Raw genomic sequence first — 22713 nt, forward strand, 5'->3', positions numbered from 1 at the left:
CTTTTGGCTGTTTGACAGATGCTAATCTGGACCAACTATTCGGATTAAAAATCATCTGTATGATCTTGTGGAACCTGCAGTTTTTTGAAGAATTTTCCAACTCTCCCTGTGGTACAGCATTGGGTCAGGAACAGGCAGGCTGAATTTGATTGGTTGCTGATTTAAAATATGCAAATTTATAAAGCAGTGTCTCACCAGGATCTATTGAGTAGGCTTTAATGTAAATAAAGGCGTATGCGTGTGCATCTGTGGAATATTATCTTGTGGAGTAAAAAATATGTTTATATTTATATGTTTTTATTTCCGTTGATGATGCCGAACCTTGTCTTACTGTAAGTAGGAAGGGTTTCCACCCTTTCTGTCTGTGTGAGCTATAAAGAATTTTGTTAAGACTATACTTTCATGGATCATTTCTATAGTTTTTAACTGAGGAAATGTGTTTGAAAGTGTCTGGTCTTCGCTAACCACGAGGAAGAATTGTAGTTTTCTCTTTTGGGCGTGAAGTGAGTGAACAGTGTTGCATTCATGTAGCTGCTGTTTGCTATTGATGATCGTTCCTGTTCCTTTCAGGAGGATTGGAGAAAGAGAACACAAACTGAGTGGTTAGCTTTTATTTTTGGGTGTAAGAAAGTCTATCAGTTTCTAATTTCTTGTTTAGTTTGTAATTTCTTTTTTGATTTCTTTGGTTTCTTGTAACTTAACTGTTGAGTATATGAATACTTATTAGAAGCTGTTGAGCTTTCTTGGACTTGTGGTTTTTGCAAGAGGTTCTCTTTGAAAGGCACCTCTCACCATCAGTTGATAATTTGGTATGTTATTTATAAAAAAAGCTTTGTTTTTCGAACATGGATAGTAAAGAGTACATTTTAAATGGACTGTGCGTATGAGCTATTTGTAGAGCCTAGACTTCTGCAAGGCAACTACTGCTACTCAAAAGATTTATCACTCTTTCGAATAGACTGTTAAAAGAAACCTGCTAATGCTAGTTAGGCCGTTTAGAGTAAGAGGAAGCGTAACACCCTGGCTTCTTACAACTTACAAGGCTGCGGTGGATCTTAGACTGCTAAGGATGAAAAACTACTCCTTTGGTATTTGTTAAAGTTTTCACAGGAATTCGTGCGGTGCAAAGCAGAAGTAAGGGACTGCGTCTGTCTACTTTTCATTATAAAAGCTTGCGTGCTCAGCACAAAATCTTGCAGCTCCCAACAAGCCCCTGTGCAACCCTTAGTACATCAAGGGCTTGATGCATTCGAACTTTGGAATTTTGCAAGATCCTTTGGGGACAGAGGAGTTGCAGCGATCGAATATTGGTCAGAACGAGCCACCTGCTCCAGCAAGTGCCATTTTTTTGGTTCTCCTGGTTCAAGTTAGAGTATTCTTACTTCATTGACTGGAATGTTGTGATATCAGTATAGACTTTCTGCCTCGGGTATCACATTGATTAAATGTTCTATCCCCTCGATATAGAAGCTCAGCTTTAACTTGAGTCTATAACTCAAACAGAGGGTATTTAATGACCATTGTAGCCCCCTGTAGCGTTGTCCTATGGTATTTTAGAACACTGGAAGATTGAGAGCCTCATGTAGAGAATCGGAATATCAGCTGGTTGTAAATAGTAAAATAAGCCCTGTGCCTTGAAAGTTCTATAGCTGTAATGGTTAGAACCCCAAATGCCACCATTTTGGATATCCACTATGCTGCGACACCTATGAAACGAGGTAGGTGGGCTGGCGCCAGGCCGTAAATTGTAGAAGTTTACAGTTTGGTGACAGGCCAGGTGAATACCCAGAGCCTTTGCCTCTTCTTGGCTTTGTAAGAGTCTGGGGCATCGCCCGACTGCTTTTCCAGCCATGGTCTGTTTTTACGTAAAAATTACAAAGTTGAGACCATATTGTGATAGCCTTTTAGCCTGCCCCAAGAGGCGATTTTCCTGGTCCCCTTTCTTGTGTTTGTCCAGTGCCTTCAACTTTAGTCTATCATGCTGAATTAAACTTTAGTTAGCTGCATAGATTGCAGCGTCAGGTTTTAATTATCTATCACTGATCTGCTGAGAGCTTAGCCAGGTGGCAGAAAAAATGCTCTTGTGATATCTTCCTGTAACCCTTGGACAGCTTGGCATAGAGTTATAAAACTCTTTGTCTTGATATGTTATGTAGAATCAAGATTGAAATAGTATTTGTAAGTGGCCCAAATGTGTTGCAGATAAGTTCTGATCTAAGAAGGAAGTGCGCAGGCAGAGTTTAATTTTTGAAACAACTGTCTACTGTTGATGGCCGTTCCTTTCTTCATTTGAGGATATGCTGTAAAACGGAATTATATACTGAAAATTTCAATTCCTGTTCTAATGAATATTAGATACAAAACGTTTCTGGCAAGTATTCACTTCCCAGTGTAAAAAATCTTCTGTACACAAAACATAAACTATATTTTGGATACTTCTGTAGTGCTGAGACACCTAAAGGTCTTTTACCTTTGAAAAGCTGCATGAATTCAAGCTGGGTGGTAGTACAAGTTGTTCATGTGAACGCTTTCTTAGATAGCCAGGCATTCAGGGCTCTTCTGAAAGTGATAGGTTCCGTTATCTCCCGTATGTGCTGCAAGAGGTTTTTCACTAAGTCTGGACCCCCGTCGAAGTTCATCGTCTGCTTAGAGTCTTACATGTGAACTGGGGAACAGTTAGGGGCATATCATCAAGCTGGTGATAAAAAATGATCGCCTAATTAGCAAGGTCACGCTAACGCGTGAAACCTTGCATTAGCGTCGGGATTCCTAACGCCCAGCTTTGCATCTCTAATGAGATGCAAAGTGGGCGTACCTGACCTGACATGACAGGAGAAATGTCGCTAAGCGACATTTCTCCTATCATCAAGGCCCACGCTATGAAGCATAGCGGCAGGAAAAGTAGCGATAACCCCTGTTATTGCTACTTTCCTTACGCCTGCTTCAGGACTGACTTAGCCATGGTATCCTATGTAAGGTGGATATCATGGCTAAGTTTGTGAGTCCCTATCAGCAAGCTAACGCCACACTTCGTGACATTATCGCTGGGTTTCCAGCGATAATCTCACGTTAGGCAGTTAGCGTTAGGATTTTTATCGTTTTTGAGATAAGCGTTGCTAATAGCACGTTATCTCAGCGATAATAATCCACGCTAGCCGGCGATAATTATCCTAGCGCTAAGTGCGCTTAGCGATAATTATCGCCGGTTGTTGCTGATATGCCCCTTAGTTTGTTTGGGGAAACTAATCAAAGATGTTGCCGTACATTTGATCTGTGGTGCAACTGTTCAAAATTTAAAGGTAGCTTGAATGCTACAACGTTTGTTTCCACGCTTGCAACCTTAGCAGGTCCCTTCTCGCTAGTGATCAGTGTCACTCTTTTGGCTGTTTGACAGATGCTAATCTGGACCAACTATTCGTATTAAAAATCATCTGTATGATCTTGTGGAACCTGCAGTTTTTTGAAGAATTTTCCAACTCTCCCTGTGGTACAGCATTGGGTCAGGAACAGGCAGGCTGAATTTGATTGGTTGCTGATTTAAAATATGCAAATTTATAAAGCAGTGTCTCACCAGGATCTATTGAGTAGGCTTTAATGTAAATAAAGGCGTATGCATGTGCATCTGTGGAATATTATCTTGTGGAGTAAAAAATATGTTTATATTTATATGTTTTTATTTCCGTTGATGATGCCGAACCTTGTCTTACTGTAAGTAGTAAGGGTTTCCACCCTTTCTGTCTGTGTGAGCTATAAAGAATTTTGTTAAGACTATACTTTCAGGGATCATTTCTATAGTTTTTAACTGAGGAAATGTGTTTGAAAGTGTCTGGTCTTCGCTAACCATGAGGAAGAATTGTAGTCTTCTCTTTTGGGCGTGAAGTGAGTGAACAGTGTTGCATTCATGTAGCTGCTGTTTGCTATTGATGATCGTTCCTGTTCCTTTCAGGAGGATTGGAGAAAGAGAACACAAACTGAGTGGTTAGCTTTTATTTTTGGGTGTAAGAAAGTCTATCAGTTTCTAATTTCTTGTTTAGTTTGTCATTTCTTTTTTGATTTCTTTGGTTTCTTGTAATTTAACTGTTGAGTATATGAATACTTATTAGAAGCTGTTGAGCTTTCTTGGACTTGTGGTTTTTGCAAGAGGTTCTCTTTGAAAGGCACCTCTCACCATCAGTTGATAATTTGGTATGTTATTTATAAAAAAAGCTTTGTTTTTCGAACATGGATAGTAAAGAGTACGTTTTAAATGGACTGTGCGTATGAGCTATTTGTTGAGCCTAGACTTCTGCAAGGCAACTACTGCTACTCAAAAGATTTATCACTCTTTTGAATAGACTGTTTAAAGAAACCTGCTAATGCTAGTTAGGCCGTTTAGAGTAAGAGGAAGCGTAACACCCTGGCTTCTTACAACTTACAAGGCTGCGGTGGATCTTAGACTGCTAAGGATGAAAAACTACTCCTTTGGTATTTGTTAAAGTTTTCACAGGAATTCGTGCCGTGCAAAGCAGAAGTAAGGGACTGCGTCTGTTTACTTTTCATTATAAAAGCTTGCGTGCTCAGCACAAAATCTTGCAGCTCCCAACAAGCCCCTGTGCAACCCTTAGTGTATCAAGGGCTTGATGCATTCGAACTTTGGAATTTTGCAAGATCCATTGGGGACAGAGGAGTTGCAACGATCGAATAATGGTCAGAACGAGCCACCTGCTCCAGCAAGTGCCATTTTTTTGGTTCTCCTGGTTCAAGTTAGAGTATTCTTACTTCATTGACTGGAATGTTGTGATATCAGTATAGACTTTCTGCCTCGGGTATCACATTGATTAAATGTTCTATCCCCTCGATATAGAAGCTCAGCTTTAACTTGAGTCTATAACTCAAACAGAGGGTATTTAATGACCATTGTAGCCCCCTGTAGCGTTGTCCTATGGTATTTTAGAACACTGGAAGATTGAGAGCCTCATGTAGAGAATCGGAATATCAGCTGGTTGTAAATAGTAAAATAAGTCCTGTGCCTTGAAAGTTCTATAGCTGTAATGGTTAGAACCCCAAATGCCACCATTTTGGATATCCACTATGCTGCGACACCTATGAAACGAGGTAGGTGGGCTGGCGCCAGGCCGTAAATTGTAGAAGTTTACAGTTTGGTGACAGGCCAGGTGAATACCCAGAGCCTTTGCCTCTTCTTGGCTTTGTAAGAGTCTGGGGCATCGCCCGACTGCTTTTCCAGCCATGGTCTGTTTTTACGTAAAAATTACAAAGTTGAGACCATATTGTGATAGCCTTTTAGCCTGCCCCAATAGGCGATTTTCCTGGTCCCCTTTCTTGTGTTTGTCCAGTGCCTTCAACTTTAGTCTATCATGCTGAATTAAACTTTAGTTAGCTGCATAGATTGCAGCGTCAGGTTTTAATTATCTATCACTGATCTGCTGAGAGCTTAGCCAGGTGGCAGAAAAAATGCTCTTGTGATATCTTCCTGTAACCCTTGGACAGCTTGGCATAGAGTTATAAAACTCTTTGTCTTGATATGTTATGTAGAATCAAGATTGAAATAGTATTTGTAAGTGGCCCAAAGGTGTTGCAGATAAGTTCTGATCTAAAAAGGAAGGGCACAGGCAGAGTTTAATTTTTGAAACAACTGTCTACTGTTGATGGCCGTTCCTTTCTTCATTTGAGGATATGCTGTAAAACGGAATTATATACTGAAAAGTTCAATTCCTGTTCTAATGAATATTAGATACAAAACGTTTCTGGCAAGTATTCACTTCCCAGTGTAAAAAGTCTTCTGTACACAAAACATAAACTATATTTTGGATACTTCTGTAGTGCTGAGACACCTAAAGGTCTTTTAGCTTTGAAAAGCTACATGAATTCAAGCTGGGTGGTAGTACAAGTTGTTCATGTGAACGCTTTCTTAGATAGCCAGGCATTCAGGGCTCTTCTGAAAGTGATAGGTTCCGTTATCTCCCGTATGTGCTGCAAGAGGTTTTTCACTAAGTCTGGACCCCCGTCGAAGTTCATCGTCTGCTTAGAGTCTTACATGTGAACTGGGGAACAGTTAGGGGCATATCATCAAGCTGGTGATAAAAAATGATCGCCTAATTAGCAAGGTCACGCTAACGCGTGAAACCTTGCATTAGCGTCGGGATTCCTAACGCCCAGCTTTGCATCTCTAATGAGATGCAAAGTGGGCGTACCTGACCTGACATGACAGGAGAAATGTCGCTAAGCGACATTTCTCCTATCATCAAGGCCCACGCTATGAAGCATAGCGGCAGGAAAAGTAGCGATAACCCCTGTTATTGCTACTTTCCTTACGCCTGCTTCAGGACTGACTTAGCCATGGTATCCTATGTAAGGTGGATATCATGGCTAAGTTTGTGAGTCCCTATCAGCAAGCTAACGCCACACTTCGTGACATTATCGCTGGGTTTCCAGCGATAATCTCACGTTAGGCAGTTAGCGTTAGGATTTTTATCGTTTTTGAGATAAGCGTTGCTAATAGCATGTTATCTCAGCGATAATAATCCACGCTAGCCGGCGATAATTATCCTAGCGCTAAGTGCGCTTAGCGATAATTATCGCCGGTTGTTGCTGATATGCCCCTTAGTTTGTTTGGGGAAACTAATCAAAGATGTTGCCGTACATTTGATCTGTGGTGCAACTGTTCAAAATTTAAAGGTAGCTTGAATGCTACAACGTTTGTTTCCACGCTTGCAACCTTAGCAGGTCCCTTCTCGCTAGTGATCAGTGTCACTCTTTTGGCTGTTTGACAGATGCTAATCTGGACCAACTATTCGGATTAAAAATCATCTGTATGATCTTGTGGAACCTGCAGTTTTTTGAAGAATTTTCCAACTCTCCCTGTGGTACAGCATTGGGTCAGGAACAGGCAGGCTGAATTTGATTGGTTGCTGATTTAAAATATGCAAATTTATAAAGCAGTGTCTCACCAGGATCTATTGAGTAGGCTTTATTGTAAATAAAGGCGTATGCGTGTGCATCTGTGGAATATTATCTTGTGGAGTAAAAAATATGTTTATATTTATATGTTTTTATTTCCGTCTATGATGCCGAACCTTGTCTTACTGTAAGTAGGAAGGGTTTCCACCCTTTCTGTCTGTGTGAGCTATAAAGAATTTTGTTAAGACTATACTTTCAGGGATCATTTCTATAGTTTTTAACTGAGGAAATGTGTTTGAAAGTGTCTGGTCTTCGCTAACCACGAGGAAGAATTGCAGTCTTCTCTTTTGGGCGTGAAGTGAGTGAACAGTGTTGCATTCATGTAGCTGCTGTTTGCTATTGATGATCGTTCCTGTTCCTTTCAGGAGGATTGGAGAAAGAGAACACAAACTGAGTGGTTAGATTTTGTTTTTGGGTGTAAGAAAGTCTATCAGTTTCTAATTTCTTGTTTAGTTTGTCATTTCTTTTTTGGTTTCTTTGGTTTCTTGTAACTTAATTGTTGAGTATATGAATACTTATTAGAAGCTGTTGAGCTTTCTTGGACTTGTGGTTTTTGCAAGAGGTTCTCTTTGAAAGGCACCTCTCACCATCAGTTGATAATTTGGTATGTTATTTATAAAAAAAAGCTTTGTTTTTCGAACATGGATAGTAAAGAGTACATTTTAAATGGACTGTGCGTATGAGCTATTTGTAGAGCCTAGACTTCTGCAAGGCAACTACTGCTACTCAAAAGATTTATCACTCTTTCGAATAGACTGTTTAAAGAAACCTGCTAATGCTAGTTAGGCCGTTTAGAGTAAGAGGAAGCGTAACACCCTGGCTTCTTACAACTTACAAGGCTGCGGTGGATCTTAGACTGCTAAGGATGAAAAACTACTCCTTTGGTATTTGTTAAAGTTTTCACAGGAATTCGTGCGGTGCAAAGCAGAAGTAAGGGACTGCGTCTGTGTACTTTTCATTATAAAAGCTTGCGTGCTCAGCACAAAATCTTGCAGCTCCCAACAAGCCCCTGTGCAACCCTTAGTACATCAAGGGCTTGATGCATTCGAACTTTGGAATTTTGCAAGATCCATTGGGGGACAGAGGAGTTGCAACGATCGAATAATGGTCAGAACGAGCCACCTGCTCCAGCAAGTGCCATTTTTTTGGTTCTCCTGGTTCAAGTTAGAGTATTCTTACTTCATTGACGGGAATGTTGTGATATCAGTATAGACTTTCTGCCTCGGGTATCACATTGATTAAATGTTCTATCCCCTCGATATAGAAGCTCAGCTTTAACTTGAGTCTATAACTCAAACAGAGGGTATTTAATGACCATTGTAGCCCCCTGTAGCGTTGTCCTATGGTATTTTAGAACACTGGAAGATTGAGAGCCTCATGTAGAGAATCGGAATATCAGCTGGTTGTAAATAGTAAAATAAGCCCTGTGCCTTGAAAGTTCTATAGCTGTAATGGCTAGAACCCCAAATGCCACCATTTTGGATATCCACTATGCTGCGACACCTATGAAACGAGGTAGGTGGGCTGGCGCCAGGCCGTAAATTGTAGAAGTTTACAGTTTGGTGACAGGCCAGGTGAATACCCAGAGCCTTTGCCTCTTCTTGGCTTTGTAAGAGTCTGGGGCATCGCCCGACTGCTTTTCCAGCCATGGTCTGTTTTTACGTAAAAATGACAAAGTTGAGACCATATTGTGATAGCCTTTTAGCCTGCCCCAAGAGGCGATTTTCCTGGTCCCCTTTCTTGTGTTTGTCCAGTGCCTTCAACTTTAGTCTATCATGCTGAATTAAACTTTAGTTAGCTGCATAGATTGCAGCGTCAGGTTTTAATTATCTATCACTGATCTGCTGAGAGCTTAGCCAGGTGGCAGAAAAAATGCTCTTGTGATATCTTCCTGTAACCCTTGAACAGCTTGGCATAGAGTTATAAAACTCTTTGTCTTGATATGTTATGTAGAATCAAGATTGAAATAGTATTTGTAAGTGGCCCAAAGGTGTTGCAGATAAGTTCTGATCTAAAAAGGAAGGGCACAGGCAGAGTTTAATTTTTGAAACAACTGTCTACTGTTGATGGCCGTTCCTTTCTTCATTTGAGGATATGCTGTAAAACGGAATTATATACTGAAAAGTTCAATTCCTGTTCTAATAAATATTAGATACAAAACGTTTCTGGCAAGTATTCACTTCCCAGTGTAAAAAGTCTTCTGTACACAAAACATAAACTATATTTTGGATACTTCTGTAGTGCTGAGACACCTAAAGGTCTTTTAGCTTTGAAAAGCTGCATGAATTCAAGCTGGGTGGTAGTACAAGTTGTTCATGTGAACGCTTTCTTAGATAGCCAGGCATTCAGGGCTCTTCTGAAAGTGATAGGTTCCGTTATCTCCCGTATGTGCTGCAAGAGGTTTTTCACTAAGTCTGGACCCCCGTCGAAGTTCATCGTCTGCTTAGAGTCTTACATGTGAACTGGGGAACAGTTAGGGGCATATCATCAATCTGGTGATAAAAAATGATCGCCTAATTAGCAAGGTCACGCTAACGCGTGAAACCTTGCATTAGCGTCGGGATTCCTAACGCCCAGCTTTGCATCTCTAATGAGATGCAAAGTGGGCGTACCTGACCTGACATGACAGGAGAAATGTCGCTAAGCGACATTTCTCATATCATCAAGGCCCACGCTATGAAGCATAGCGGCAGGAAAAGTAGCGATAACCCCTGTTATTGCTACTTTCCTTACGCCTGCTTCAGGACTGACTTAGCCATGGTATCCTATGTAAGGTGGATATCATGGCTAAGTTTGTGAGTCCCTATCAGCAAGCTAACGCCACACTTCGTGACATTATCGCTGGGTTTCCAGCGATAATCTCACGTTAGGCAGTTAGCGTTAGGATTTTTATCGTTTTTGAGATAAGCGTTGCTAATAGCATGTTATCTCAGCGATAATAATCCACGCTAGCCGGCGATAATTATCCTAGCGCTAAGTGCGCTTAGCGATAATTATCGCCGGTTGTTGCTGATATGCCCCTTAGTTTGTTTGGGGAAACTAATCAAAGATGTTGCCGTACATTTGATCTGTGGTGCAACTGTTCAAAATTTAAAGGTAGCTTGAATGCTACAACGTTTGTTTCCACGCTTGCAACCTTAGCAGGTCCCTTCTCGCTAGTGATCAGTGTCACTCTTTTGGCTGTTTGACAGATGCTAATCTGGACCAACTATTCGGATTAAAAATCATCTGTATGATCTTGTGGAACCTGCAGTTTTTTGAAGAATTTTCCAACTCTCCCTGTGGTACAGCATTGGGTCAGGAACAGGCAGGCTGAATTTGATTGGTTGCTGATTTAAAATATGCAAATTTATAAAGCAGTGTCTCACCAGGATCTATTGAGTAGGCTTTATTGTAAATAAAGGCGTATGCGTGTGCATCTGTGGAATATTATCTTGTGGAGTAAAAAATATGTTTATATTTATATGTTTTTATTTCCGTCTATGATGCCGAACCTTGTCTTACTGTAAGTAGGAAGGGTTTCCACCCTTTCTGTCTGTGTGAGCTATAAAGAATTTTGTTAAGACTATACTTTCAGGGATCATTTCTATAGATTTTAACTGAGGAAATGTGTTTGAAAGTGTTTGGTCTTTGCTAACCACGAGGAAGAATTGCAGTCTTCTCTTTTGGGCGTGAAGTGAGTGAACAGTGTTGCATTCATGTAGCTGCTGTTTGCTATTGATGATCGTTCCTGTTCCTTTCAGGAGGATTGGAGAAAGAGAACACAAACTGAGTGGTTAGATTTTATTTTTGGGTGTAAGAAAGTCTATCAGTTTCTAATTTCTTGTTTAGTTTGTCATTTCTTTTTTGGTTTCTTTGGTTTCTTGTAACTTAATTGTTGAGTATATGAATACTTATTAGAAGCTGTTGAGCTTTCTTGGACTTGTGGTTTTTGCAAGAGGTTCTCTTTGAAAGGCACCTCTCACCATCAGTTGATAATTTGGTATGTTATTTATAAAAAAAAGCTTTGTTTTTCGAACATGGATAGTAAAGAGTACATTTTAAATGGACTGTGCGTATGAGCTATTTGTAGAGCCTAGACTTCTGCAAGGCAACTACTGCTACTCAAAAGATTTATCACTCTTTCGAATAGACTGTTTAAAGAAACCTGCTAATGCTAGTTAGGCCGTTTAGAGTAAGAGGAAGCGTAACACCCTGGCTTCTTACAACTTACAAGGCTGCGGTGGATCTTAGACTGCTAAGGATGAAAAACTACTCCTTTGGTATTTGTTAAAGTTTTCACAGGAATTCGTGCGGTGCAAAGCAGAAGTAAGGGACTGCGTCTGTGTACTTTTCATTATAAAAGCTTGCGTGCTCAGCACAAAATCTTGCAGCTCCCAACAAGCCCCTGTGCAACCCTTAGTACATCAAGGGCTTGATGCATTCGAACTTTGGAATTTTGCAAGATCCATTGGGGGACAGAGGAGTTGCAACGATCGAATAATGGTCAGAACGAGCCACCTGCTCCAGCAAGTGCCATTTTTTTGGTTCTCCTGGTTCAAGTTAGAGTATTCTTACTTCATTGACGGGAATGTTGTGATATCAGTATAGACTTTCTGCCTCGGGTATCACATTGATTAAATGTTCTATCCCCTCGATATAGAAGCTCAGCTTTAACTTGAGTCTATAACTCAAACAGAGGGTATTTAATGACCATTGTAGCCCCCTGTAGCGTTGTCCTATGGTATTTTAGAACACTGGAAGATTGAGAGCCTCATGTAGAGAATCGGAATATCAGCTGGTTGTAAATAGTAAAATAAGCCCTGTGCCTTGAAAGTTCTATAGCTGTAATGGCTAGAACCCCAAATGCCACCATTTTGGATATCCACTATGCTGCGACACCTATGAAACGAGGTAGGTGGGCTGGCGCCAGGCCGTAAATTGTAGAAGTTTACAGTTTGGTGACAGGCCAGGTGAATACCCAGAGCCTTTGCCTCTTCTTGGCTTTGTAAGAGTCTGGGGCATCGCCCGACTGCTTTTCCAGCCATGGTCTGTTTTTACGTAAAAATGACAAAGTTGAGACCATATTGTGATAGCCTTTTAGCCTGCCCCAAGAGGCGATTTTCCTGGTCCCCTTTCTTGTGTTTGTCCAGTGCCTTCAACTTTAGTCTATCATGCTGAATTAAACTTTAGTTAGCTGCATAGATTGCAGCGTCAGGTTTTAATTATCTATCACTGATCTGCTGAGAGCTTAGCCAGGTGGCAGAAAAAATGCTCTTGTGATATCTTCCTGTAACCCTTGAACAGCTTGGCATAGAGTTATAAAACTCTTTGTCTTGATATGTTATGTAGAATCAAGATTGAAATAGTATTTGTAAGTGGCCCAAAGGTGTTGCAGATAAGTTCTGATCTAAAAAGGAAGGGCACAGGCAGAGTTTAATTTTTGAAACAACTGTCTACTGTTGATGGCCGTTCCTTTCTTCATTTGAGGATATGCTGTAAAACGGAATTATATACTGAAAAGTTCAATTCCTGTTCTAATAAATATTAGATACAAAACGTTTCTGGCAAGTATTCACTTCCCAGTGTAAAAAGTCTTCTGTACACAAAACATAAACTATATTTTGGATACTTCTGTAGTGCTGAGACACCTAAAGGTCTTTTAGCTTTGAAAAGCTGCATGAATTCAAGCTGGGTGGTAGTACAAGTTGTTCATGTGAACGCTTTCTTAGATAGCCAGGCATTCAGGGCTCTTCTGAAAGTGATAGGTTCCGTTATCTCCCGTATGTGCTGCAAGAGGTTTTTCACTAAGTCTGGACCCCCGTCGAAGTTCATCGTCTGCTTAGAGTCTTACATGTGAACTGGGGAACAGTTAGGGGCATATCATCAATCTGGTGATAAAAAATGATCGCCTAATTAGCAAGGTCACGCTAACGCGTGAAACCTTGCATTAGCGTCGGGATTCCTAACGCCCAGCTTTGCATCTCTAATGAGATGCAAAGTGGGCGTACCTGACCTGACATGACAGGAGAAATGTCGCTAAGCGACATTTCTCATATCATCAAGGCCCACGCTATGAAGCATAGCGGCAGGAAAAGTAGCGATAACCCCTGTTATTGCTACTTTCCTTACGCCTGCTTCAGGACTGACTTAGCCATGGTATCCTATGTAAGGTGGATATCATGGCTAAGTTTGTGAGTCCCTATCAGCAAGCTAACGCCACACTTCGTGACATTATCGCTGGGTTTCCAGCGATAATCTCACGTTAGGCAGTTAGCGTTAGGATTTTTATCGTTTTTGAGATAAGCGTTGCTAATAGCATGTTATCTCAGCGATAATAATCCACGCTAGCCGGCGATAATTATCCTAGCGCTAAGTGCGCTTAGCGATAATTATCGCCGGTTGTTGCTGATATGCCCCTTAGTTTGTTTGGGGAAACTAATCAAAGATGTTGCCGTACATTTGATCTGTGGTGCAACTGTTCAAAATTTAAAGGTAGCTTGAATGCTACAACGTTTGTTTCCACGCTTGCAACCTTAGCAGGTCCCTTCTCGCTAGTGATCAGTGTCACTCTTTTGGCTGTTTGACAGATGCTAATCTGGACCAACTATTCGGATTAAAAATCATCTGTATGATCTTGTGGAACCTGCAGTTTTTTGAAGAATTTTCCAACTCTCCCTGTGGTACAGCATTGGGTCAGGAACAGGCAGGCTGAATTTGATTGGTTGCTGATTTAAAATATGCAAATTTATAAAGCAGTGTCTCACCAGGATCTATTGAGTAGGCTTTATTGTAAATAAAGGCGTATGCGTGTGCATCTGTGGAATATTATCTTGTGGAGTAAAAAATATGTTTATATTTATATGTTTTTATTTCCGTCTATGATGCCGAACCTTGTCTTACTGTAAGTAGGAAGGGTTTCCACCCTTTCTGTCTGTGTGAGCTATAAAGAATTTTGTTAAGACTATACTTTCAGGGATCATTTCTATAGATTTTAACTGAGGAAATGTGTTTGAAAGTGTTTGGTCTTTGCTAACCACGAGGAAGAATTGCAGTCTTCTCTTTTGGGCGTGAAGTGAGTGAACAGTGTTGCATTCATGTAGCTGCTGTTTGCTATTGATGATCGTTCCTGTTCCTTTCAGGAGGATTGGAGAAAGAGAACACAAACTGAGTGGTTAGATTTTATTTTTGGGTGTAAGAAAGTCTATCAGTTTCTAATTTCTTGTTTAGTTTGTCATTTCTTTTTTGGTTTCTTTGGTTTCTTGTAACTTAATTGTTGAGTATATGAATACTTATTAGAAGCTGTTGAGCTTTCTTGGACTTGTGGTTTTTGCAAGAGGTTCTCTTTGAAAGGCACCTCTCACCATCAGTTGATAATTTGGTATGTTATTTATAAAAAAAAGCTTTGTTTTTCGAACATGGATAGTAAAGAGTACATTTTAAATGGACTGTGCGTATGAGCTATTTGTAGAGCCTAGACTTCTGCAAGGCAACTACTGCTACTCAAAAGATTTATCACTCTTTCGAATAGACTGTTTAAAGAAACCTGCTAATGCTAGTTAGGCCGTTTAGAGTAAGAGGAAGCGTAACACCCTGGCTTCTTACAACTTACAAGGCTGCGGTGGATCTTAGACTGCTAAGGATGAAAAACTACTCCTTTGGTATTTGTTAAAGTTTTCACAGGAATTCGTGCGGTGCAAAGCAGAAGTAAGGGACTGCGTCTGTGTACTTTTCATTATAAAAGCTTGCGTGCTCAGCACAAAATCTTGCAGCTCCCAACAAGCCCCTGTGCAACCCTTAGTACATCAAGGGCTTGATGCATTCGAACTTTGGAATTTTGCAAGATCCATTGGGGGACAGAGGAGTTGCAACGATCGAATAATGGTCAGAACGAGCCACCTGCTCCAGCAAGTGCCATTTTTTTGGTTCTCCTGGTTCAAGTTAGAGTATTCTTACTTCATTGACGGGAATGTTGTGATATCAGTATAGACTTTCTGCCTCGGGTATCACATTGATTAAATGTTCTATCCCCTCGATATAGAAGCTCAGCTTTAACTTGAGTCTATAACTCAAACAGAGGGTATTTAATGACCATTGTAGCCCCCTGTAGCGTTGTCCTATGGTATTTTAGAACACTGGAAGATTGAGAGCCTCATGTAGAGAATCGGAATATCAGCTGGTTGTAAATAGTAAAATAAGCCCTGTGCCTTGAAAGTTCTATAGCTGTAATGGCTAGAACCCCAAATGCCACCATTTTGGATATCCACTATGCTGCGACACCTATGAAACGAGGTAGGTGGGCTGGCGCCAGGCCGTAAATTGTAGAAGTTTACAGTTTGGTGACAGGCCAGGTGAATACCCAGAGCCTTTGCCTCTTCTTGGCTTTGTAAGAGTCTGGGGCATCGCCCGACTGCTTTTCCAGCCATGGTCTGTTTTTACGTAAAAATGACAAAGTTGAGACCATATTGTGATAGCCTTTTAGCCTGCCCCAAGAGGCGATTTTCCTGGTCCCCTTTCTTGTGTTTGTCCAGTGCCTTCAACTTTAGTCTATCATGCTGAATTAAACTTTAGTTAGCTGCATAGATTGCAGCGTCAGGTTTTAATTATCTATCACTGATCTGCTGAGAGCTTAGCCAGGTGGCAGAAAAAATGCTCTTGTGATATCTTCCTGTAACCCTTGAACAGCTTGGCATAGAGTTATAAAACTCTTTGTCTTGATATGTTATGTAGAATCAAGATTGAAATAGTATTTGTAAGTGGCCCAAAGGTGTTGCAGATAAGTTCTGATCTAAAAAGGAAGGGCACAGGCAGAGTTTAATTTTTGAAACAACTGTCTACTGTTGATGGCCGTTCCTTTCTTCATTTGAGGATATGCTGTAAAACGGAATTATATACTGAAAAGTTCAATTCCTGTTCTAATAAATATTAGATACAAAACGTTTCTGGCAAGTATTCACTTCCCAGTGTAAAAAGTCTTCTGTACACAAAACATAAACTATATTTTGGATACTTCTGTAGTGCTGAGACACCTAAAGGTCTTTTAGCTTTGAAAAGCTGCATGAATTCAAGCTGGGTGGTAGTACAAGTTGTTCATGTGAACGCTTTCTTAGATAGCCAGGCATTCAGGGCTCTTCTGAAAGTGATAGGTTCCGTTATCTCCCGTATGTGCTGCAAGAGGTTTTTCACTAAGTCTGGACCCCCGTCGAAGTTCATCGTCTGCTTAGAGTCTTACATGTGAACTGGGGAACAGTTAGGGGCATATCATCAATCTGGTGATAAAAAATGATCGCCTAATTAGCAAGGTCACGCTAACGCGTGAAACCTTGCATTAGCGTCGGGATTCCTAACGCCCAGCTTTGCATCTCTAATGAGATGCAAAGTGGGCGTACCTGACCTGACATGACAGGAGAAATGTCGCTAAGCGACATTTCTCATATCATCAAGGCCCACGCTATGAAGCATAGCGGCAGGAAAAGTAGCGATAACCCCTGTTATTGCTACTTTCCTTACGCCTGCTTCAGGACTGACTTAGCCATGGTATCCTATGTAAGGTGGATATCATGGCTAAGTTTGTGAGTCCCTATCAGCAAGCTAACGCCACACTTCGTGACATTATCGCTGGGTTTCCAGCGATAATCTCACGTTAGGCAGTTAGCGTTAGGATTTTTATCGTTTTTGAGATAAGCGTTGCTAATACCACGTTATCTCAGCGATAATAATCCACGCTAGCCGGCGATAATTATCCTAGCGCTAAGTGCGCTTAGCGATAATTATCGCCGGTTGTTGCTGATATGCCCCTTAGTTTGTTTGGGGAAACTAATCAAAGATGTTGCCGTACATTTGATCTGTGGTGCAACTGTTCAAAATTTAAAGGTAGCTTGAATGCTACAACGTTTGTTTCCACGCTTGCAACCTTAGCAGGTCCCTTCTCGCTAGTGATCAGTGTCACTCTTTTGGCTGTTTGACAGATGCTAATCTGGACCAACTATTCGGATTAAAAATCATCTGTATGATCTTGTGGAACCTGCAGTTTTTTGAAGAAATTTTCCAACTCTCCCTGTGGTACAGCATTGGGTCAGGAACAGGCAGGCTGAATTTGATTGGTTGCTGATTTAAAATATGCAAATTTATAAAGCAGTGTCTCACCAGGATCTATTGAGTAGGCTTTAATGTAAATAAAGGCGTATGCATGTGCATCTGTGGAATATTATCTTGTGGAGTAAAAAATATGTTTATATTTATATGTTTTTATTTCCGTTGATGATGCCGAACCTTGTCTTACTGTAAGTAGGAAGGGTTTCCACCCTTTCTGTCTGTGTGAGCTATAAAGAATTTTGTTAAGACTATACTTTCAGGGATCATTTCTATAGTGTTTAACTGAGGAAATGTGTTTGAAAGTGTCTGGTCTTCGCTAACCACGAGGAAGAATTGTAGTTTTTTCTTTTGGGCGTGAAGTGAGTGAACAGTGTTGCATTCATGTAGCTGCTGTTTGCTATTGATGATCGTTCCTGTTCCTTTCAGGAGGATTGGAGAAAGAGAACACAAACTGAGTGGTTAGATTTTATTTTTGGGTGTAAGAAAGTCTATCAGTTTCTAATTTCTTGTTTAGTTTGTCATTTCTTTTTTGGTTTCTTTTGTTTCTTGTAACTTAATTGTTGAGTATATGAATACTTATTAGAAGCTGTTGAGCTTTCTTGGACTTGTGGTTTTTGCAAGAGGTTCTCTTTGAAAGGCACCTCTCACCATCAGTTGATAATTTGGTATGTTATTTATAAAAAAAAGCTTTGTTTTTCGAACATGGATAGTAAAGAGTACATTTTAAATGGACTGTGCGTATGAGCTATTTGTAGAGCCTAGACTTCTGCAAGGCAACTACTGCTACTCAAAAGATTTATCACTCTTTCGAATAGACTGTTTAAAGAAACCTGCTAATGCTAGTTAGGCCGTTTAGAGTAAGAGGAAGCGTAACACCCTGGCTTCTTACAACTTACAAGGCTGCGGTGGATCTTAGACTGCTAAGGATGAAAAACTACTCCTTTGGTATTTGTTAAAGTTTTCACAGGAATTCGTGCGGTGCAAAGCAGAAGTAAGGGACTGCGTCTGTGTACTTTTCATTATAAAAGCTTGCGTGCTCAGCACAAAATCTTGCAGCTCCCAACAAGCCCCTGTGCAACCCTTAGTACATCAAGGGCTTGATGCATTCGAACTTTGGAATTTTGCAAGATCCATTGGGGGACAGAGGAGTTGCAACGATCGAATAATGGTCAGAACGAGCCACCTGCTCCAGCAAGTGCCATTTTTTTGGTTCTCCTGGTTCAAGTTAGAGTATTCTTACTTCATTGACGGGAATGTTGTGATATCAGTATAGACTTTCTGCCTCGGGTATCACATTGATTAAATGTTCTATCCCCTCGATATAGAAGCTCAGCTTTAACTTGAGTCTATAACTCAAACAGAGGGTATTTAATGACCATTGTAGCCCCCTGTAGCGTTGTCCTATGGTATTTTAGAACACTGGAAGATTGAGAGCCTCATGTAGAGAATCTGAATATCAGCTGGTTGTAAATAGTAAAATAAGCCCTGTGCCTTGAAAGTTCTATAGCTGTAATGGCTAGAACCCCAAATGCCACCATTTTGGATATCCACTATGCTGCGACACCTATGAAACGAGGTAGGTGGGCTGGCGCCAGGCCGTAAATTGTAGAAGTTTACAGTTTGGTGACAGGCCAGGTGAATACCCAGAGCCTTTGCCTCTTCTTGGCTTTGTAAGAGTCTGGGGCATCGCCCGACTGCTTTTCCAGCCATGGTCTGTTTTTACGTAAAAATGACAAAGTTGAGACCATATTGTGATAGCCTTTTAGCCTGCCCCAAGAGGCGATTTTCCTGGTCCCCTTTCTTGTGTTTGTCCAGTGCCTTCAACTTTAGTCTATCATGCTGAATTAAACTTTAGTTAGCTGCATAGATTGCAGCGTCAGGTTTTAATTATCTATCACTGATCTGCTGAGAGCTTAGCCAGGTGGCAGAAAAAATGCTCTTGTGATATCTTCCTGTAACCCTTGAACAGCTTGGCATAGAGTTATAAAACTCTTTGTCTTGATATGTTATGTAGAATCAAGATTGAAATAGTATTTGTAAGTGGCCCAAAGGTGTTGCAGATAAGTTCTGATCTAAAAAGGAAGGGCACAGGCAGAGTTTAATTTTTGAAACAACTGTCTACTGTTGATGGCCGTTCCTTTCTTCATTTGAGGATATGCTGTAAAACGGAATTATATACTGAAAAGTTCAATTCCTGTTCTAATAAATATTAGATACAAAACGTTTCTGGCAAGTATTCACTTCCCAGTGTAAAAAGTCTTCTGTACACAAAACATAAACTATATTTTGGATACTTCTGTAGTGCTGAGACACCTAAAGGTCTTTTAGCTTTGAAAAGCTGCATGAATTCAAGCTGGGTGGTAGTACAAGTTGTTCATGTGAACGCTTTCTTAGATAGCCAGGCATTCAGGGCTCTTCTGAAAGTGATAGGTTCCGTTATCTCCCGTATGTGCTGCAAGAGGTTTTTCACTAAGTCTGGACCCCCGTCGAAGTTCATCGTCTGCTTAGAGTCTTACATGTGAACTGGGGAACAGTTAGGGGCATATCATCAATCTGGTGATAAAAAATGATCGCCTAATTAGCAAGGTCACGCTAACGCGTGAAACCTTGCATTAGCGTCGGGATTCCTAACGCCCAGCTTTGCATCTCTAATGAGATGCAAAGTGGGCGTACCTGACCTGACATGACAGGAGAAATGTCGCTAAGCGACATTTCTCATATCATCAAGGCCCACGCTATGAAGCATAGCGGCAGGAAAAGTAGCGATAACCCCTGTTATTGCTACTTTCCTTACGCCTGCTTCAGGACTGACTTAGCCATGGTATCCTATGTAAGGTGGATATCATGGCTAAGTTTGTGAGTCCCTATCAGCAAGCTAACGCCACACTTCGTGACATTATCGCTGGGTTTCCAGCGATAATCTCACGTTAGGCAGTTAGCGTTAGGATTTTTATCGTTTTTGAGATAAGCGTTGCTAATACCACGTTATCTCAGCGATAATAATCCACGCTAGCCGGCGATAATTATCCTAGCGCTAAGTGCGCTTAGCGATAATTATCGCCGGTTGTTGCTGATATGCCCCTTAGTTTGTTTGGGGAAACTAATCAAAGATGTTGCCGTACATTTGATCTGTGGTGCAACTGTTCAAAATTTAAAGGTAGCTTGAATGCTACAACGTTTGTTTCCACGCTTGCAACCTTAGCAGGTCCCTTCTCGCTAGTGATCAGTGTCACTCTTTTGGCTGTTTGACAGATGCTAATCTGGACCAACTATTCGGATTAAAAATCATCTGTATGATCTTGTGGAACCTGCAGTTTTTTGAAGAAATTTTCCAACTCTCCCTGTGGTACAGCATTGGGTCAGGAACAGGCAGGCTGAATTTGATTGGTTGCTGATTTAAAATATGCAAATTTATAAAGCAGTGTCTCACCAGGATCTATTGAGTAGGCTTTAATGTAAATAAAGGCGTATGCATGTGCATCTGTGGAATATTATCTTGTGGAGTAAAAAATATGTTTATATTTATATGTTTTTATTTCCGTTGATGATGCCGAACCTTGTCTTACTGTAAGTAGGAAGGGTTTCCACCCTTTCTGTCTGTGTGAGCTATAAAGAATTTTGTTAAGACTATACTTTCAGGGATCATTTCTATAGTGTTTAACTGAGGAAATGTGTTTGAAAGTGTCTGGTCTTCGCTAACCACGAGGAAGAATTGTAGTTTTTTCTTTTGGGCGTGAAGTGAGTGAACAGTGTTGCATTCATGTAGCTGCTGTTTGCTATTGATGATCGTTCCTGTTCCTTTCAGGAGGATTGGAGAAAGAGAACACAAACTGAGTGGTTAGCTTTTATTTTTGGGTGTAAGAAAGTCTATCAGTTTCTAATTTCTTGTTTAGTTTGTCATTTCTTTTTTGAGTTCTTTGGTTTCTTGTAACTTAACTGTTGAGTATATGAATACTTATTAGAAGCTGTTGAGCTTTCTTGGACTTGTGGTTTTTGCAAGAGGTTCTCTTTGAAAAGCACCTCTCACCATCAGTTGATAATTTGGTATGTTATTTATAAAAAAAGCTTTGTTTATCGAACATGGATAGTAAAGAGTACGTTTTAAATGGACTGTGCGTATGAGCTATTTGTAGAGCCTAGACTTCTGCAAGGCAACTACTGCTACTCAAAAGATTTATCACTCTTTCGAATAGACTGTTTAAAGAAACCTGCTAATGCTAGTTAGGCCGTTTAGAGTAAGAGGAAGCGTAACACCCTGGCTTCTTACAACTTACAAGGCTGCGGTGGATCTTAGACTGCTAAGGATGAAAAACTACTCCTTTGGTATTTGTTAAAGTTTTCACAGGAATTCGTGCGGTGCAAAGCAGAAGTAAGGGACTGCGTCTGTGTACTTTTCATTATAAAAGCTTGCGTGCTCAGCACAAAATCTTGCAGCTCCCAACAAGCCCCTGTGCAACCCTTAGTACATCAAGGGCTTGATGCATTCGAACTTTGGAATTTTGCAAGATCCATTGGGGGACAGAGGAGTTGCAACGATCGAATAATGGTCAGAACGAGCCACCTGCTCCAGCAAGTGCCATTTTTTTGGTTCTCCTGGTTCAAGTTAGAGTATTCTTACTTCATTGACGGGAATGTTGTGATATCAGTATAGACTTTCTGCCTCGGGTATCACATTGATTAAATGTTCTATCCCCTCGATATAGAAGCTCAGCTTTAACTTGAGTCTATAACTCAAACAGAGGGTATTTAATGACCATTGTAGCCCCCTGTAGCGTTGTCCTATGGTATTTTAGAACACTGGAAGATTGAGAGCCTCATGTAGAGAATCGGAATATCAGCTGGTTGTAAATAGTAAAATAAGCCCTGTGCCTTGAAAGTTCTATAGCTGTAATGGCTAGAACCCCAAATGCCACCATTTTGGATATCCACTATGCTGCGACACCTATGAAACGAGGTAGGTGGGCTGGCGCCAGGCCGTAAATTGTAGAAGTTTACAGTTTGGTGACAGGCCAGGTGAATACCCAGAGCCTTTGCCTCTTCTTGGCTTTGTAAGAGTCTGGGGCATCGCCCGACTGCTTTTCCAGCCATGGTCTGTTTTTACGTAAAAATTACAAAGTTGAGACCATATTGTGATAGCCTTTTAGCCTGCCCCAAGAGGCGATTTTCCTGGTCCCCTTTCTTGTGTTTGTCCAGTGCCTTCAACTTTAGTCTATCATGCTGAATTAAACTTTAGTTAGCTGCATAGATTGCAGCGTCAGGTTTTAATTATCTATCACTGATCTGCTGAGAGCTTAGCCAGGTGGCAGAAAAAATGCTCTTGTGATATCTTCCTGTAACCCTTGGACAGCTTGGCATAGAGTTATAAAACTCTTTGTCTTGATATGTTATGTAGAATCAAGATTGAAATAGTATTTGTAAGTGGCCCAAAGGTGTTGCAGATAAGTTCTGATCTAAAAAGGAAGGGCACAGGCAGAGTTTAATTTTTGAAACAACTGTCTACTGTTGATGGCCGTTCCTTTCTTCATTTGAGGATATGCTGTAAAACGGAATTATATACTGAAAAGTTCAATTCCTGTTCTAATAAATATTAGATACAAAACGTTTCTGGCAAGTATTCACTTCCCAGTGTAAAAAGTCTTCTGTACACAAAACATAAACTATATTTTGGATACTTCTGTAGTG

General features: G+C 40.7%; 7 non-coding genes across 7 annotated transcripts; all 7 read left to right on the forward strand.

Moving 5' to 3' along the window:
• Positions 1–388: 388 nt before the first annotated feature.
• Positions 389–604, forward strand: LOC146858473 (small nucleolar RNA U3). Its single transcript, XR_014980228.1, has one exon. It is a non-coding gene; the product is annotated as a small nucleolar RNA U3 (small nucleolar RNA).
• Positions 605–3764: 3160 nt separating this feature from the next.
• Positions 3765–3980, forward strand: LOC146858474 (small nucleolar RNA U3). The gene has a single exon (XR_014980174.1). It is a non-coding gene; the product is annotated as a small nucleolar RNA U3 (small nucleolar RNA).
• A 3160-nt stretch (positions 3981–7140) lies between these two features.
• LOC146858475 (small nucleolar RNA U3) lies at positions 7141–7356 on the forward strand. Its single transcript, XR_014980640.1, has one exon. It is a non-coding gene; the product is annotated as a small nucleolar RNA U3 (small nucleolar RNA).
• Positions 7357–10518: 3162 nt separating this feature from the next.
• LOC146858476 (small nucleolar RNA U3) lies at positions 10519–10734 on the forward strand. Its single transcript, XR_014980252.1, has one exon. It is a non-coding gene; the product is annotated as a small nucleolar RNA U3 (small nucleolar RNA).
• A 3162-nt stretch (positions 10735–13896) lies between these two features.
• Positions 13897–14112, forward strand: LOC146858477 (small nucleolar RNA U3). Its single transcript, XR_014980253.1, has one exon. It is a non-coding gene; the product is annotated as a small nucleolar RNA U3 (small nucleolar RNA).
• A 3163-nt stretch (positions 14113–17275) lies between these two features.
• On the forward strand, positions 17276–17491 carry LOC146858478 (small nucleolar RNA U3). The gene has a single exon (XR_014980668.1). It is a non-coding gene; the product is annotated as a small nucleolar RNA U3 (small nucleolar RNA).
• Positions 17492–20654: 3163 nt separating this feature from the next.
• Positions 20655–20870, forward strand: LOC146858479 (small nucleolar RNA U3). The gene has a single exon (XR_014980670.1). It is a non-coding gene; the product is annotated as a small nucleolar RNA U3 (small nucleolar RNA).
• The last annotated feature ends 1843 nt before the right edge of the window (positions 20871–22713 follow it).

This window comes from Triturus cristatus, chromosome 3_2 (assembly GCF_964204655.1).
Source record: "Triturus cristatus chromosome 3_2, aTriCri1.1, whole genome shotgun sequence".
Taxonomy (NCBI): Eukaryota; Metazoa; Chordata; class Amphibia; order Caudata; family Salamandridae; genus Triturus; species Triturus cristatus.